General features: G+C 41.7%; 1 protein-coding gene across 1 annotated transcript in view; it reads left to right on the top strand.

Moving 5' to 3' along the window:
- The window catches only part of C6H10orf67 (chromosome 6 C10orf67 homolog), a 146,880-nt gene extending 131,073 nt beyond the window's left edge, over positions 1-15,807 (top strand). Inside the window, exon 18 of the mRNA XM_032349620.1 lies at positions 13,390-15,807. The gene's annotated coding sequence lies outside the window, so the exon portion shown is untranslated. The remainder of the gene's footprint in view (positions 1-13,389) is intronic.
- The last annotated feature ends 2,443 nt before the right edge of the window (positions 15,808-18,250 follow it).

The following is an 18,250-nucleotide window of genomic DNA, read 5'->3' as shown; positions in this document are numbered from 1 at the left end:
TCATTTATTTTACCCGTTTTTAATATATTCCATTGTATGCTATCCTACAATATATTCATTCTCCTACAGATGGGAATTTAGAAGATTTTCAACTTGTTGCCATTGTAAACACCACTGCTAGAAACATCCCTGTACATTTTCATAGTCAAACGAGGGAGAGTTTCACTCAAGTAAATTCCTAGAAATGGAATTGCTGAATTGAAGCGTATATACCTCTTTAACTTTACTAGATGCTGTCAAACTGTGCTCCTAAGCAGTTATGTTAATTTAGATTCCTACAAATAGTTTATGGGTTTGCATTGTCTCATATTCTTACTAACACTTGAGGTTCCCATACTTTTTAATTTTTGCTGATCTAATGGGTGTGAAGTGATCTCCCATTTTTTAATTTGAAATTCCCTGATAACGATTGAGAATAATTTTTTTGTGTGTATTAACCATTTTGGCTTCCTCTTCTGTGAATTGCTTGTTTTTAGTGGCTAACCATTTTTATATTATTTCGTGGTTTTTCCTTTTCTGATTGATTAGTAGAAGTCTTTATAAATTCAGAATATTAGCCCTTTGTCAGTTACATGTTTCACAAATATCTTGTCACTGTCTGTAGTGTCTTTCAACTTTGTTTTTGATGTCTATTATCAAACCAAAGTTTTTAAAGTTTTACTTAGTTTTGTTTTTCAGTCTTTTAATTTAATTTATGAATTTTTCTTTATTATCTATTTTAGAAAATTTTTCTTACTCTCAATTTATAAAGCTAACCCTACATTGTCTTCTAAAAATATTACAAAATTTTTCATGTGTCTGTTAGCCATTTGTATGTCTTCTTCAGAGAAGTGTCTGTTCATGTCTTCTGCCCATTTTTTGACGTGATTATTTGTTTTCTGTGGGGGTATTTACCCCAGAGATACAGATGTAGTGAAAAGAAGGGCCCTATGTAGCCTAGTGTTGATAGCAGCAATGTCTGCGATACCTAAATTGTGGAAGGAGCCAAGATAACCTTTAAGAGACAAATGGATCAAGAAGATGTCCATATATACAACGAAATATTACTCAGCCAGGGTGCCTGGGAGGCTCAGTTGTTAAGCATCTGTCTTTGGCTCAGGTCATGATCCCAGGGTCCTGGGATCGAGCCCCGCATCGGGCTCCCTCCTCGGTGGGAAGCCTGCTTCTCCCTCTCCCACTCCCCCTGCTGTATTTGCTGTGTTCCCTCTCTTGCTGTGTCTTTTTCTGTCAAATAAATAAAATCTTTTAAAAATATATTACTTAGCCATCAGAAAGGATAAGTACTCAACATTTGTATCAACATGGGTGGAACTGGAGGAGATTATGCTGAGTGAAATAAGTCAAACAAAGAAAGAATTATCACATGGTTTCACTTATTTGTGGAACTTAAGGAATAGCATGGAGGACATTAAGAGAAGGAAGGAGAAAATGAAAGGGGGGAATCATAGGGGGAGATGAACCATGAGGGACTATGGACTCCGGGAATCAAACTGAGGGCTTTAGAGGGGAGGGGGAGGGGGATGGGTGATCCTGGGATTGGGTAGTAAGAAGGGCACATATTGCATGGAGCACAAACAATGAGTCATGGAACACTACATCAAAAACTAATGATGTATGGTGGCTAACATAGCATAATAAAAAGAAAGTATAAAAAATAAAATTAAAATATTACCAATTTGATTTTTATACTTGGGTGCTTCAAAGAAGCAGAATTTATTTGTGTAGATGGAATGATTTTGGAGTCCAGCTTTTTTGTTGCAACAGAATAGCAGATTACCCTATCACCACCATCTGCCTCCCTAACCTTGTGATTTGGAATGCCGCATCTAAATGTTTATCACTGTTGAGTATGGGATTCTGTATTTTCATCTTGTTTCCAACAAATTTCCTGAACTCTACTGATCCTAATAGCTTGTCTGAAAGTCTCATCACTTAGATAATCACATCATCTATAATTTTAAAAATTTCTGTCTTCTAATCTATATACCACTTATTTTTTCTTTTCTTATTGCACTGGCTAGGATTGTCACTATGACATTGAATAGAGCAGTCGGTGGTACTCTCCTCTTGTTTCTCACTTCATAGGACAAATTCTGAAGTGGCACTATTACAATACCATTAACTATATTCTCAGTGCTGTACTTTTTATCTCTGTGACTTACTGTTTCCATAACTGGAAGCCTGGTTCTCTCACTTCCCTTTACTCATTTTGTCCATTTCCCCACCTCCTTCCCCTCTGGCAACCATCAGTTTTGTTCTCTGTATTTATAGGATGGTTCGCTTTTGTCTGTTTCTTCCTTAATTTGGTTTTCAGATTCCACATGTAAGTGAAATCATATTTATCTTTCTCTGCCTGCCTTATTTCGCTTAGCAAAATGCCTTCTAGTTCCATCCATGTTGTCACAAATGGAAAGATCTCATTCTTTTTTATGACTGAGTGATATTCCAGCATATAAATCTATCACATTTTTAAAAAGATTTTATTTATTTATCTGACAGAGAGACAGCAAGAGAGGGAGCACAAGCAGAGGCAGTGGGAGAGGGAGAAGCAGGCTTCCCAATGAACAGGGAGCCTGATACTAGGGCTCAGTCCCTGGACTCCAGGATCATGGCCTGAGCCCAAGGCAGGCGCTTAATGACTGAGCCACCCAGGTGCCCCTGTATACCACATCTTTGTCCATTCACCTATCAATAGACACTTGGGTTGCTTCCATATCTTGGGTATTATAAATAATGCTGCTATAAACGGATTCTTATATCTTTTTTAATTAGTCTTTTCATTTTCTTTAGTAAAAACCTGGTAGTGGATTTACTAGATCATATGGTAGTTCTATTTTTAATATTTTGAGGAACGAACAATTTCTGCCAACTGCACACAAGGTTCCTTTTTCTACACATCTTCACCAATATTTATTTCTAGTCATTTTGATTTTAGCCATACTGACATGTGTGAGATATCTCACTGTGGTTTTGATTTGCATTGCCCTGAAGATTAATGATGTTGAATGTATTTTCATGCATCAATTGGCCATCTGTATGTCTTCTTTGGAAAAATGTGTATTCAGTTTCTTTGCCTTTTTTTAAAATATTTTATTTTTCTATTTGACAGAGATCACAAGTAGGCAGAGAGCTTTGCCTATTTTTAATCAGATTTTTTTTTAAGTGTTGGATTGTATAAGTGCTTTATGTATTTTGGATATTAACCCCTAATTGGATATATCATTTGCCAATATCTTCTCACATTCAATAGGTTGCCTTTGTTTTCGTTGCTAGTTTCCCTTGCTGTGCGAAACATTTTATATTTGATGTAGTCCCAAAAGTTTATTTTTGCTCTGGTTTCCCTTGCCTTAGGAGACATATCTAGAAAAATATTTCTGTGGTTGATGTCCAAAAAATGATAAGCTCCATTTCTTTTATTTTAATGTGTATATTTATGTATATGTGTATATTTTTGTGTATGTATGTTAAAAATTATTTCAATAATTTCTTTAGTGAAGCCCTATTGATGGTAAATTCTGTTTTCCTAAATTTTCACCTCACTCTTGATGACAGTTGAGAGAGATACAAAATTCTAAGTTGACAATTATTTTTTCCTTCACATTTTGTTATTTATACCATTGCCTTTGAATCTCTACTCAGGGTTACATGAAGTCTGTTTTCAATTTGTCAATCATTTGTGATCATTTTATGTTTTCTTCCTGGCAGCATCTATTTATTTATTTTTAAAGATTTTATTTACTTATTTGACAGTGAGAGAGAGAGAGCACAAGCAGGGGGAGGAGGAGTCAGAAGGAGGGGGAGAAGCAGGTTCCCCATGGTGTAGGAAGCCCAACACAGGGTTCCATCCCAGGACCCCATGATCACCTGAGTAGAAGGCAGATGCTTAACCAATTAAATCAATCAGGTGTCCTTATTTATTTACTTTTAAAGATTTATTTATTTATTTTAGAGAGAGAAAGAGAGAGTGGGGAAGGGGCAAAGGAGAGGGAGAGAAGATGAAGCGGACTCTGCACTGACTGCAGAGCCTGACGTGGGGCTCGATCTTACAACCCTGAGATCATGACCTGAGCTGATACCAAGAGTTGGATGCTTAACTGACTGTGCCACCCAGGTGCCCTTTTTATGGTGGCTTTTAAAGTTTAGTCTTTATTCTTGGTGGTCTGTAGTTTTACTACAGTACACTGAATGGTGTATTTATTTATTTTTCTCTCTTTTTTTAAATTAACATATAAATGTATTACTTGTTTCAGGGATACGGGTCTGTGACTTGTCAGTCTTATATAATTCCCAGTGCTCACCACAACATATACCCTTCCCATCACCCCGTTACCCCATCCCCCCAACTCTCTCCCCTCCAGCAGCCCTCAGTTTGTTTCCCATGGTTGAGAGTCTCTTATGGTTTGTCTCCCTCTCTGGTTTCCTCTTGTTTCATTTTTTCCCCTCTTCTTCTGTGCTCCTCTGCCTTGTTTCTTAAATTCCACATATCAGTGAGATTGTATGATAATTGTCTTTCTTTGACTGACTTACTTCACTTAGCATAATACCCTCTAGTTCCAGCTATGTCGTTGCAAATGGCTTACCAGTATTCAGAGTACAATCTGAACCTGATGGTTTGTATCTTTCTTTATGTCTAGACATTTCTCAGCTACTATCTTTTCAAATATTGTTTATACAACCTTCTCTACATTATTTTCTTTGAAAGCACCTATCTCTCCTTTATGGATCTAATTTAAACTAACTAACTTTCTTTTACATTTATTTCTCTATTGTGCATATGAATGGATTCCTTAGTACCACCCTTACAATTTGCTAATTTTCTCTTCAAGTTTTGTGCACAATTTGTCCCATGTTTTAGTGTCTCATTTTTGTGACTTTTAAAATTGATCCTTTTTCAGAGCCACTGGTTCTTATTTTATTCTGGCCTGTTTTATGTCACAATGTGTTTTTTTATGTATACTATCCATTATTTCTTTGGTACACACACATATTTCAATGTTTTGGTCAGATTATTTTTATCAACTAAAATTTACCTGGAGTGAATTCATGTTCTCATAACTTATCTTGCTGTTGTCTTTACAAGCACTCTGCTCCTTTGTGTGTTTTGGAACTTCGGTTTTCAGGCTTATTTTCTTTTTTCCTTCCTTTCTTTCTCTCTCTCTCTCAAATAAATAAATAAAAATAAAAGGAAGTAAACCCTATCCCCTATTTCGCCTATCCCCCCTCACCTCCCCTATGGTAACCATCAGTTTATTCTGTATATTTAAGAGTCTGTTTCGTGGTTTGTCTTTTTTTTTTCCCTCCCTTTGCTCCTTTGTTTTCTTTCTTAAGTATCAGGGGCATCTGGCTGGCTCAGAATATGGAGCCTGTGACTCTTGATCTCACGTCATGAGTTTGGGCCCCACATTGGGTGGAGATCTTACATTTAAAAACAGGTTAAAAAAAAAACCCTCCACATATGAGTGAGATCATATGCTATTTATCTTTGACTTATTTCATTGGACATTTTACTCTCTAGCTCCAACCATGTTGTTGCAGATGGCAAGATTTCATTCTTTTGATGGCTCAGTAATATTCCCTTATACACCTACCACCTCTTCTTTATCCGTTCATCAGTCAGTGACACTTGGGCTGCTTCCACTGTTTGCCTATTGTAAATAACTCTGCAATAAACCTAGGGGTGCCAGTATCCTTTTGAATTCGTGCTTTTGTATTTCTGGGATAAACACGCAGTAGTGCAGTTACTGGATCATATGCTAGTTCTATTTTTTAACTTTTGAGGAAACTCTATACTGTTTTCCACAATGGCTGCACCCATCTGCATTGCTACCAAGAGAGTAGGAGAGAGAGTTCCCCTTTCTCCACATCCTTACCACCGCCTGTTGTTTCTTGTGTTGTTAATTTTAGCCATTTTGACAGGTGTGAGGTGATATGTCATTATAGTTTTGATTTGCATTTCCCTGATAATCAGTTAAGTTGAGCATCTTTTCATGTGCTTGTGGGCCATCTGTATGTCTTTGGAGAAATGTCTGTTCATGTCTTCTGCCCATTTTTAAATTTTTTTTGGTGGGGGGATGTTGAGTTGAATTAGGTCTTTATGTATTTTGGCTACTAACCCTTTATTAGATATGTCATTTGCAAATATCTTCCCCCATTCCTGAGGTTGCCTTTTAGTTTTCTTGATTGTTTCCTGTGCTGGGAAGAGACTTTTTATTTTGGTGTGGCCCCAATAGTTTATTTTTGCTTGTTTCCTTTGCCTCAGGAGGCATATCTAGAAAGATGTTGCTATGGCCAATGTCACAGAAATTATTGCCAGGGCTCTTTTCTAGGATTTTTATGGTTTCAGGTCTCACATTTAGGTCTTTAATCCTATTTAAGCTTCTTGTGTATGGCGAAAGAAAGTGGCCCAGTTTCATTCTTTTGCATGTTGCTGTCCAGTTTTCCCAATATCATTTGTTGAAGAGTCTTTTTCCCACTGAATAGCCTTTCCTGCTTGTTGAAGATTAATTGATCATATAGCTGTGGATTTATTTCTGGGTTTCCTGTTCTGTTCCATTGATCTCTGTGTCTATTTTTATGCCAGCATCATACAGTTTTAATTATTACCATTACGTAATATAACTTAAAAATCTGAAATTATGATACCTCCAGTTTTCTTTTCCTTTTTCAAGATTTCTTTGGCCATTTGAGGTCTTTTGCGGTTCCCTGTAAATTTTAGAATTGTTTGGGAATACCTGGGTGACTCAATCAGTTAAGCGTCTGCCTTCAGCTCAGGTCACAATCTTTGAAAGGATTGGGGATTGAGTCCCACATAGGGTTCCTTGCTCGGAGGGGAGTCTGCTTCTCCTTCTGACTGCCACTCCTTCTGCTTGTGCTTGCTCATTCTCTGTGACAACTAAAGAAATAAAAATTTTAAAAAAGTTTAAAATTGTGTGTTCTAGTTCTATGAAAAATCCTATTGGTATTTTGGTAGGAATTGCATTAAATCCCACTTTACGTTTCTTTGTCATAGCAGCCATAGGACGCTAACACAGAAGGGCAACTTAATAACTTCCATGATGTCCACAATAAATAGACAGTTACTATCACAAATGAGTTCAGTGGCCTTCTGTTTCCAGTTTACTTTATGTGTTATCCTATTAATTTTGACCATCAAGGAGACATTTCCCCTTGATTGATTAAAAAGTTACTTCTTCCAAACTTCAAAGTACATCCTAGTATTAAGGAATCGAATGTGAAAAGACCTGTGAATAAATTGTGTATCAATTCACCTGACACTTTCCTGGCTGTCAGTAAGTGATCAAGGAATGTGTAATAGAAGTTTATTTTTTATTTTTTTAAAAGATTTTATTTGTTTATTTGACAGAGATCACAAGTAGGCAGAGAGGCAGGCAGAGAGAGGAGGAAAGAGGCTCCTTGCTGAGCAGAGAACCTGATGCGGGGCTTGATCCCAGGACCCTGGGATCATGACCTGAGCCTAAGGCAGAGCCTTAACCCGCTGAGCCACCCAGGTGCCCCAGGAATATGTAATAGAAGTTAATCTGAAATTGATACCACTCAGACTTCTACTGTTATGAACTTCAGTTACTAACTCACAGAATCCCAATTTGTCCTCAGACTAAAGGATCCCATCAAGTCCCGGTGCCCTCTTCCTATAAACCTGTCCATATCTCCTTTTCTTACTGTTGCCTCTTCAAGCAAGCGCCTTCTGGTCCTCTACCTCAACCATTATCTTCCAGAGAGCAATGAGAACCTGCTCTTTCCCCTTCTCTGTCCTTTTCTCTCCTTCTCCAGGTCACTCCCCTTGTCTTCTGGCTTCATACATCACTGACCCAGCTCTTACCCAGGTCCTCAGAATCATTCAAATGTGAAAATGGTTTCCACTTCTCTCACTTGACTGTACCCCCGCACGCACACACAGTCAGCGTGCTCTTACTAATGAGCCTCCCAAAAGTCTTAAGATGTTCTCGTTTTGATCTCCAAGTCACCAACCTGTTCTCATTCTCCTCCTACTTCCCAGAGCATCCTTCTCAGCCTCTCCTGGTTACTCAATTCTGCCCATACTCTGAGTATTACATGTTGGAGTCACTAAAGATTTTATTTTTGGTTTACTTTTGCCCACTTTGTTTCCCCCTGCTTAATCCTTCAGTAGATATCTAGGGTTTTCAAGATTAAATCAGGTTTTTCAGTTTAGCGTATAAGACCTTTTATAATAGCTGCCTCTCCCCTACTTGGGCTCTATAATCTAGTCATAACAAACGACTTGCTGTTCCCTCCTATTTCATGCTACCCCATGCCAGCCTTTATATATGCCTTCACCTAGGTGGCAGGTCTTTTGCCTGGTCTAGCTGCACTCATCCGCCATGGCTAGTTGGCCGTCGATGGCCTCTTGCTGGCTCTCTGCTGGGGCAACAGGGTAACCAGATCTTGCATTTGTCATCACTGAACAAGCAAACCCAGTCTTGTGATCATGGCGGTCTCGGGTTCTCAAGAGCAGCAAAAGAGAGCAAGTTCCAATGCACGGGACTATTTAAGTCTCTGTTGGCACCTTAGTTGCTCCTGTCCCATTAGTCAAAGCCAATGGGATGACAAAGACCAGAGTCAATGTCGGGGAACTGCAAAGACCATGGCAAAGGCCATGGACACACAGGGAGCCATACTGCTTACCTTTCCGGTTTTCACCTTCTCTTTGATGCTCCATCCATTAATCCACTGCACAGATGTTACGAACACCCACCATAAGCAAAGCCCTGGGCTAGGCACTCAGAATGCAGCGTCTCCTTAGTGTTTGGAATTTGTACTCTAAGACCAACATTGAAAGACTAGGACATACAATAAAAGAAATACCAGGAGTTAAGGCTGCTTGGCTAGGTAGGCTGGGCCTGAGAACACCTCTCTGCGCTCCTTAGCATATCACAGAAATTGCTACCTCGTTACTCAGAATTTTCTATATATAGCTTTTCCCCAGCAAAAGGAGGAGTAAGGTTTGGAGGAAGTTGATCAAAAGACACAAACTCCAGTTATGAGATAAAAAACCACTGGGGATGTAATGAACAGAATGACCGCGGTTAACACCACTGTGCCCTATATTTGAAAGCTGTTAAGAGAGTAGATACTAAAAGTTCTCATCACAAGGAGAAGAACTTTGGAAAAAAAAAAAAATCTCTACAAGGTGATGGATATTAGCTAAATTTACTGTGGTACTCATTTTTACGATATATCTAAGTCAAGTCCCAATGCCATCCACCATAAACTTACATGGTGCCATCTGTCAATTACAGCCCAAAAATTCTGGGGGGAAAGGATAACCCAAAGCTAAAATACAGACCCATGATGTAAAATCTTTTTAGTGGGTAGATTTAAAAACTATCATTGAAGATTTACTAAATTTCCTTGGTAACCTCTAAATTTAAGCAGGAAATTGTGTAAAAACAGCATTTCCACAAAAGACCCAAACTCCGGAGGTGGGAGAGAAAAACAGTTAACATTTTCATCCTTAGGCTCCCAGCTGTGTTGCCCGTTCGTGGGAATAAATAGTTGTTTGGAACCTCAGATTCCTACTTGCGCAAATTACATAGACCAAAAGTCCAAATGAAGACTACTTTAAAAATAACCACCTAAAGCTGCCCTATTACAACTATTTATTTTTCTCTAGGATTAGGACAGATTGCGTGGGCAGCCTAGTCTTTCATAAAGAGGGGGGTGGGGAACAGAGTTGGGTCTTCATTTTCTCACAAAAGGCACAATGGCCAGTGCATCTGTGAACATTGCATAATTTGTTATGTTCTACAAAGAGGTGGGTTTTTGTTATACACATACCAAAGCTATTTGGTACTGTTGCACCAATGATCTCTATTCAGGTCCAGAAAAGAAATTGGCCTCCGAAGAGTGAAAGGAGAGTAAATTTTTCTTTAAAAATTAGATACAGATTATCACTTCCAAATGCAGGAGGGAATTTTACAAGGGACGGTGCACTGATTAGCTTTCCAATGGACATCCAGTCCTTTATGAAACACATACTAGCCGTGGTCAACTGTGACCAATGTGGTTGATTACTCTCCAAAAGAGCTGAACTGAGATTACCCATCTAATCTAATTGAGAAATGTTGGGTGAACTTGAACTGTTTCATGGACATGAATGACCAGAGAATTTATTTGATAAGACATTAAAAGCTGAATATGGTAGCTATCTCTTTGATGGTTTGATACAGTCATTCCTTTAGCTCATTTGCATGTCTTTCATATTTTTTTTGTGAGTTCTCTTCTGGTGATTACACGAGCAGCCTAAATGAGAAAGAGGAAGAAACGTTTCTGTGCAACCTCATTATGAAAGAATTAGAAAGCTTACCTGGCATCTTTATTTGGCTTTACGCTTTAAAAAGTGACTCCAGCTTTTAAGAACAGTAATTAAATTGTGGAAAAGTTAATAAATCCATGGGTATCTCATGTGATATCCCTAAATGTTTCTTAAATATCGTCTCCTGATTGTATTTATTAAGATAAAAAAAGATGTCAGGAAGCTGGCATGTTATTTACCAACCTCCTTTGCGTTTTGTTGTGCAAAACTGGGGCAGGGGGAACGACTGTTAGGGACATCGCAGTGAAACATTTATGGTAACTTTATCGATGTATGGCACACAGGTGGCATTAGATAATAAAACACTTTCTCTTCATATACCTGCTAAATTTAAGATAAATTTTGCTGTGTTCTCAATGACTTACGGTATAAGTTGGACATGCGCATTTTTTTTACTGTATTTAACTAGGACATTTTAAAAACTCCTCATGGCAACTCAAAGATAGAAACTCTGAGTATAAATTACAAAATCGCACTTCACGTTACTAGTGACTCTTTAAATGGAATTTTTCATTGAAACTTTGTCATTAAAATAAGAAGGCCTTTTGGCTGTGCCCATACAAGCATAAGAAATTGTATATGTTTGTGATACTGAATGACTCTTGCCCATATGCTGCACTGCAAAGCTACATGAATGAGGCATTTACCAAATCAGGCCCACCACATTAAACAGAAAAACAATCTTTATTCATGGTAACTTATCAGTTTCAATTAATCAACCTTAACAATGGAAATTCTGATGTGTTCAAGCAACTTGAAAGCAATAGGTCATCTCCAGGGCAGCCATGTTGTGTCTTTGTGCCCAAGGTTTCAAACAAAGCAACATCTCCAATAAATATACATACATATACATACATACATGTGCATATATATACATACCAATGGGTGTCTACAGCTATGCCGAGTTATGCCGATAAGCATGCATGTGTATTGCCTATGATTTTTATCATAGTAAATGTCATTGTTTTCCTTCAAAGTATGACTTTTTTGAGCTCTGCAAGTTTAAACAAAAGGAAAGAAATCTCCATTGGATGACCATCCTTTCAGTTTCTGTGCTGCTATGTGAATAGCATTGTGCAAACCATTCCAATGGTTTTGAAAAGGGGTAACCATTGGTTTGATTTGGTTACACGGTTTAGTAAAGAGCTCCCTCCCACTGCCTTAGGGTCTGTGAAAGGTCTGTGACCTGTTTAGAACTGCCAAGTGAAATGTCATGTCGCCCCTCCCAAATGGGAGTATCTGCATTCATTTGATCAGTATAAAAAATGATTGGGGATGGCGAGATCAGTGCTTTTGAATTGCAATTTATAGCAGTTTACAAAAATGCACATTGTTGGAAAAGAAAACATGGAAGTGTTTCTTTCTAAATTGCATTACCTGTGAAATGTCATTAGTCTTTTAAGGATATTTACATCCCTTTTTTGATTATTTAGGAGACTTATTCCAACTGAAGAAAATCACAGTTTTATTCCATTATGATTTTTAAACGTGTCTTTTGGTTTTGATGACAGCATTTAAAGAAAAGAGCGTTTCTGAGCTCTTAGGATAAATGCCATTCGTTGTCAGTTCCATTTATTAATTCTCCCGAGATAGTCTTTGCATTTGCGGACGTTTCCTGATTACCTTTCCCAGGTTACAGAGGAGATCCGTTTGTTGGCAAATGTCTTGTCTGCTGATTTCCAGTAGTGAGTCTGAAACTCTGGGCGTACTCACTCTACCAGGTGTCCATTACTCCTTCAATGGTATCCTAGGTAGATGTCTTTGCCAGATGAATACTTTCTGAATTATGGCGCCCCTAGATTCATCTACATTTATGCCCAGTTTCAGCAAAGGAAATGTTATTTCTTTTTATTAAATGTGAAAAAAGAATATACGAACTTTAACCAAAAGGTTAAGGTAGGCTGTTCAAGTTCACAGAGCCTTACAGCAGCCACTTGAGTCTCGGGGGTGCAGAAAACACCTTCTATACATCCCTAGGAATCTTGAAAGTTCCATCTCTTCGCCTTAGGCAAGTGGGTGGATTTGGAGGTTATTTTGAAGAATTCTGCTTTTCCTCTGAAAAGATACCTTGGGAAAAGGGCCTCAGAATTTCCGCGGCTGATACTTGACTCAAAAAAGGAAAGGCCCTGTTTCAGAAAAGACTTGACCCAGATAGACTCCCTAGCACTCCACTTTGAACCTCCCAACCATTGAAAGGCGAGGTTGTCACGTTTTTATCTTTGTTCATGTTAAGCCCTGGAATGACAGCCCGTCTCTGTGTCCCCCTCTCCCACTGCCCCTGCTCTAAGTGTCCACATTGACACCTACCGGTGACCACAGGCTGCAATTCTTTGTTGCCTTGTCCACGCTCCCAGCTTTCACTGGGATTAGCTCGGGGGCCTTTGTTCCCCTTCAAAGCGGGAACATCACATCCCATGTTGTGGCTTTCCTGTCTCAGACCCCCAACGCTTTCCTCACAATTTACACACCAGGTAAATGTCCCTCCCTACAGAGCAGAGAGCCCAGCCCCGGTTGGGGAGGGGGGAACCTCCCTTCTCCCCAATTTCAGAACCCCTCCCTGACAATAGGGATTCCTTTCCTTCCTTCTCAGGCAGAGTTTCTTTTCATAGGGAGGAAAACAGAACATGCAAATGGGAGTTTAAATCTTAGATCCTTGGGCGCAAGCACAAGACAAACCCCTGCCTTTAAAAATTCTCTTATAATTGCTCCTAATTCTAGGAAAGGGACCCTCAGCAGAAGGTCATTTACTGGCCTTGGTCACAGGCTCCTAAGACTATTTCCATAGTCTAGGGCAGCAGGAAAACCGTCTCAGAGGAAAACTTGGCTGACACAAGCTGTTTTGAAGGTCAGGGAGCACCTGACCGCCTGACCTCCCCTTCCCCCACCCCCACCCCCTCCTTCAGATCACTGAAGGGGCCCCCAGCTGGGAAGACCCACTATGCACGATGCAAAGAGCTCTGCGTGAGGAGTGGGAAGTGGTTTGTGTACAGCAAGTAAAACAAAATTCACATCTATTCGTTTTGCCATATTTTTAGGGAGGTTGTCAGACACGCCTGAGGAAGAGCCTTTGGAGAAGCCCTTGATACCCCAGAACACCCCGGTGAACGATATGGACGCTGCTGAGTAAGGGGACCCGGCCCTGGGCTGCACCGAGCAGGACCACAGAGCGGGCCCTCCCGCTCCCAGCGGAAGGCCTGCTTCCCGGACACGTGATACTACCTCCTGGCGTTTCTAACATCGCCATTCCGTCTCCCCGGAGAATACAGACTCACTCGCGAGGTGCGCCCACTGGGAGCACCTTTCCAAGCTCCTCATCTCCTTGCTCATGCTGGGTGAGCCAGCGGGACACACAGGGACTCCGAGGGGCTGCAAATCCCCGGGGGGGGGGGCGCTTTCCTGGGCTCAGCAGTGTGCCCCAAAGCCTTAGAGTGGGGAGGGACAGACTTCAATTAAAAAGTGTGGGGCACTAAACTTCCACTCCTCCTCTTCTCCATCCCGTGTGTCTCTAACACAAAGGCAAGCTGATTTGCTGCCTCCTGGCCCACCAACTCACCCCCATGAAGCGAAGCCTTAACGCCTGCTCCAAGGGGATTTTAAAGTTTCTCTAGCACGGTCCCCTCTTATTTTAGTCAGTCCTGGGCTCTTAGCCTTCTCTTAAAAGCTGTAAACAATTCTCCGGGAAGGGGGAAACCCCTTGGAGTTCTGCTTCCCTGTAAGTATCGGGGCCAAGATTCACGCACGTACCGTTCTTTCCAGAATGTCAGGTACCGTTGGCTGAAAGGCCAGTTTGCTTTCTCACGTGCGCCCTGTCCAGCCGCGTCCTTTCGGTTCCCCTAACTACAAGTTAGGCCCTGCCTGCAGCCGCGGTTTCAAGAAACGCAGACTCTGGAGGACACATTTCTAAAGCGATTTATTAAGTCTCAAGAAATACATTTACAGTAGCTGTCCCATAAAGCTGACCTACTCCGGTGTGAAACAACGCTGGAGAGGCGATTTATTTGTGCGTAAAAGGCACCAGCTTTAACCGGAGAGAGACGCGTTAGGTTCAGCGCAAGTACATGGGGTGGCGTGGCGCTGGAGAGCATTATTCGAGCTTCGTCTACTGTGCACTATACGCCACCGTCTCCAAAGGAGTGTTGCCCTAGAAACTTGTTTTAAATCTGCTGCTATATATCAACACCTCGTTTTAGCAGTCCTTGGCTGAATTACAGTTACACAGTTTGGCGCTTCTTTCAAATTTCCTCCCATCAGTTTGGCTAAAGAAAGGAATTTTTCTCCTTTAGAAATGAATTGGCTTAATTAGTAAGTAGATTAATGGCAATTGCTGGTGAGTTGGTTTCCAGCAGAGTTTCACCAGAGAGGGTTAATCGGAGTCAGGTCTGGAATCTTTCCCAGAACTGGCTGCCAGCCATTTCCACCAACCAATCAACCCCACGAGAAACGGGGGGAAATGAAATAGAATTTATATTCTCTGTACTATTAGCCTGGGCAGAAATTCCTTGGAAGCAGCCTCCTCCTTGGGTGCATCACAGACGGTTTCATTTCAAAAATTTAACAGGAAACTTGAAGGGTTTCACCTTCCAGATATATCCTAGTACCAAAGCAGAATTTCAAATGGCACAGGCAGTGTACTTCCCAGAATGTGGAGGGCGCATTGGAAACGCCTGAGGCTCTTAGTCAGTTTCAGGTTTACATAAATTGCTAAAACCTCCCAAGTTCAATACTAATCTGTTATCCACCAGAAGCCTTTAAAAAGTTCAGTTGTATGTTTTGCAGTCTTTTCACTTATTTTTTCCATAGCGATAAAAATGCATTCATAGTTTAACTTGCAGCTGCATTTGTCTTGCAAAAAAAAAAAAAAAAAATCCCTGCTGAGAAATGCATATAATAGGAAAAACAGATCGGCTGGACAGCAGTGTAATTAATGCCAGAAAGGGCTGAGGCCGGTTTCATAGTTTGTCTTTTGAGGATATCAAGACGAGACCTGGTGAAAAATGACGCATGCTTTAGCATTTCAGAAAGCTGGCAACTGGCAACGCTTTTCCTTTTTTCTTTGACTTTCTGCCTCGGAACAAAGAGGTCGGCAGAACTAGCTAGGTTGTAATGAGTTCTATGTCCCTAGCACATTAAGTGCATCATGGAAACATATTGTATCGAAATAGTTTGGAGGAGAATACAGGGGATGAAAGAGAATGGGTGCTTTGATCAGCTCCCTGGGGTCCTGAGTGCGCACAGACTGACTTGCAAGGAGTTATTCAGCTCCAGCTAGACACACTTACAACACCATTCAAAGAAATTTGCATATCTGTAATTTATCACATTGGTCCAGAACATTTTTGCAAGGTAAATAAAAGTTGGCTGAATAAAAAAAAATCAATCATCGCAGATATAGAAGAAACTGTGAAACCAGTGTTTCCATTAAAAACATAAATAAATATGTCCATAAAACATGACGATTTAGTGGCCGACTTTATTTTAAAGCGTCCTTAGAGCAACAGGTTGTGTGCTGACAAAGACCAGAGTGGCCACAGGGTTTTTGCGCTTCTACTTTAGGGAAGGGTATTTGCAGCTTCCCACTAGAATAAAGGCAGAAAGCTGAATGAGATGCGTGTGGCTCTAACCAGCCCGCGACATGCAGAGAAAAATTAGTATACACTTGGAGGAGATGTGAAAGATGGCTTAATCTCTTTGGCGTCTGCAAGAGCTAAGGTTAAATCTCATTTCTTCTCCTCTTGATTTCATTGCCAAGCCCTGGTTGCTGCTGAATTCAGAAGCTCAAGAGGATGAAACGTCCCCACCTCGGTCAATAGGAAAACTTGCTTTCGAATGCCCCATGAGAACAAGTGAAAATTTAACAGGCAGGCATTGTTCTGAGTTTTTAAACAACCCAGTTAAACAGCAAACAAGAATCTTCAACTTGACCTTGGAAAAGGCTGGTGTGCCTGTAGATCATCTATCAAACAACTCTGGATGACAATGATATATTTCTAAGTATTGTCAGATGAAAAGATTGATAAATTTGCCGCTGCAAAGAGAGAACTTTGGAAACAGGCAACAGGCAGCTCAGAGGGCTGCCTCCACCGCCTTCTTCCTCTATCCTGGCCACCCCAGCCCACCCCTCTACCCTCGGCCTTGGGGCCAGCTCAGTAGAAGAGGGCCAGTAAATCAGCACTGTAATATTTCTTAAGGGGCACGGAAAAGCTGTGAACAGTACCACTCATATTAAACGCAATATTTCTTTGCTTTCGTGGGGAACAAAAGTCATAGCAAGACGTCTTTATGGCTAATTCAGTCAAAGGCACATCTTGGTTCCCCCGCAGAAAGGTCAGTGTCGTTGTGTTTGGTCCACCGAGGGGGTGTTTTCACACTGAAAACTGAGCCAGCTGTCCCTGTCATACCCTCGCCATTGGGGAGCGCGCACTAGCCATGGTTATTAGGCACATTCTACACCTGCAAAATATACCGATTTCCAAGACTTTTCAAGACACCCCCCACCCCCGTTCTCATGCCCCCTCCTCTTTCGTCTACTAAACTTTGACAACACAATTCAAGTCCTGGATGAAAGCGTTGCAAGCAAGGGGAAAGCTGGGGAGGGGGCAGCTCAGCCAGCCTCTCCGGGTGACTATTGAGCAGCCATCTAAGAAATGAGGCGTCAAGTATGTTTTCAAAAGTACGGAAAAACTTCCAAATAAGTGCTTAAAGACATCCCACATTGGCTATTGCCAGAATGCTGATTTTAAACCCAAATACTTAATTTTATGCACCAGAACTGGGTGTGGGGTTAGAGCCAAGCGGCCCTCATTTAGAAGTGGCTCTTAAAAATTTCATTTGTGTTTAGCATGTCAGGACATAAAATTTTTCCGAGTTGCCCCGATGGAAGTCCACGTCTTTTTGAAAATCCAAATGCCAACAAACTGCTGCCATCCATTTCCCAAAGCTTGCCCAACTGGGTTTCATAAGAAAACTCCTTCCAGAAACATCTCCCAGCTAGCCTTATCACCAGAATCCAATTTCAAAGGCTTTCACTCTGAAGCTGGTTACCTAGCCGTTTGAAGGACGCTGGGCGGGCCAAACAAGAAAGGAGCTAAAGAGGCTTCTGTGCGATCGCTGCTAAGATGTCGGAAAACTAGAAATAATTTTTAAAAAATCACTTCCAGGGTGAGACTGCTCCCATTGCCAGTTCGTCTGAGGCAGTGGTGCAAAAGCAACCAGCTTTCTCCAGGAGCGCTTGAAGGTGGGGGTGGAGGACTGAAGATTTCTATCTGGCTGCAAGGTTTGGGGGTGGGGGGCTGGTGAGGAGAAGAGAGACTTTAATTAGCCGGGGTGAGTCTCTAATCCCGATCTATGTCTAGTCCTTCCTCCCAAATTACCAAGAGCTACGTAAGAAGTTCCCAGGGTGGGCCGAAGGCGGGCATGCCCAGGACGCCTTGGGTTCCCGGGACTTTGGCCGAAGTGAAACACACTGGACGTGGGGAGGGTTTGCCTCTCACTAGCAGGGAACCTGAGCGCTCTCCTGGCGCCTGGGGGCCTCCCCACGGCCCGCCACCATCAAGCAGAACGCCGGCGCCTTTCCAAAGCAAAGTCGGCGCAACAGGTTATTTGGAACAGGTGCCGAAGCCCCAGGGAGAGGGTTGGCGTGAAGCTGCGGAGATCAGCCAAGGGCCAAGACCCCCCCGCGAGTGGCAGGTTTACGTCCCCAGGGGCCCCAAAGTAGGGGCGGGCTAGAAACCCGCGTCCCAGCCACTGTAGCTACGAGCGCTGGCGCCTCCGCCCTGACGCGAAACCGGCTCGCCACCGCCTGCGCCCCGGGCCATGGGGCCCTCTGCAGGCGGCCGCCCTCGGGCTTCCCGCCCAGCCAGGGGGCGTAGTTACCCCGGGCCTCCCCAAAGAAGCCTT

The sequence above is a fragment of the Mustela erminea genome, chromosome 6 (assembly GCF_009829155.1).
Source record: "Mustela erminea isolate mMusErm1 chromosome 6, mMusErm1.Pri, whole genome shotgun sequence".
In the NCBI taxonomy this organism is placed as follows: domain Eukaryota; kingdom Metazoa; phylum Chordata; class Mammalia; order Carnivora; family Mustelidae; genus Mustela; species Mustela erminea.
This window is presented reverse-complemented; position numbering and strand designations above follow the sequence as displayed.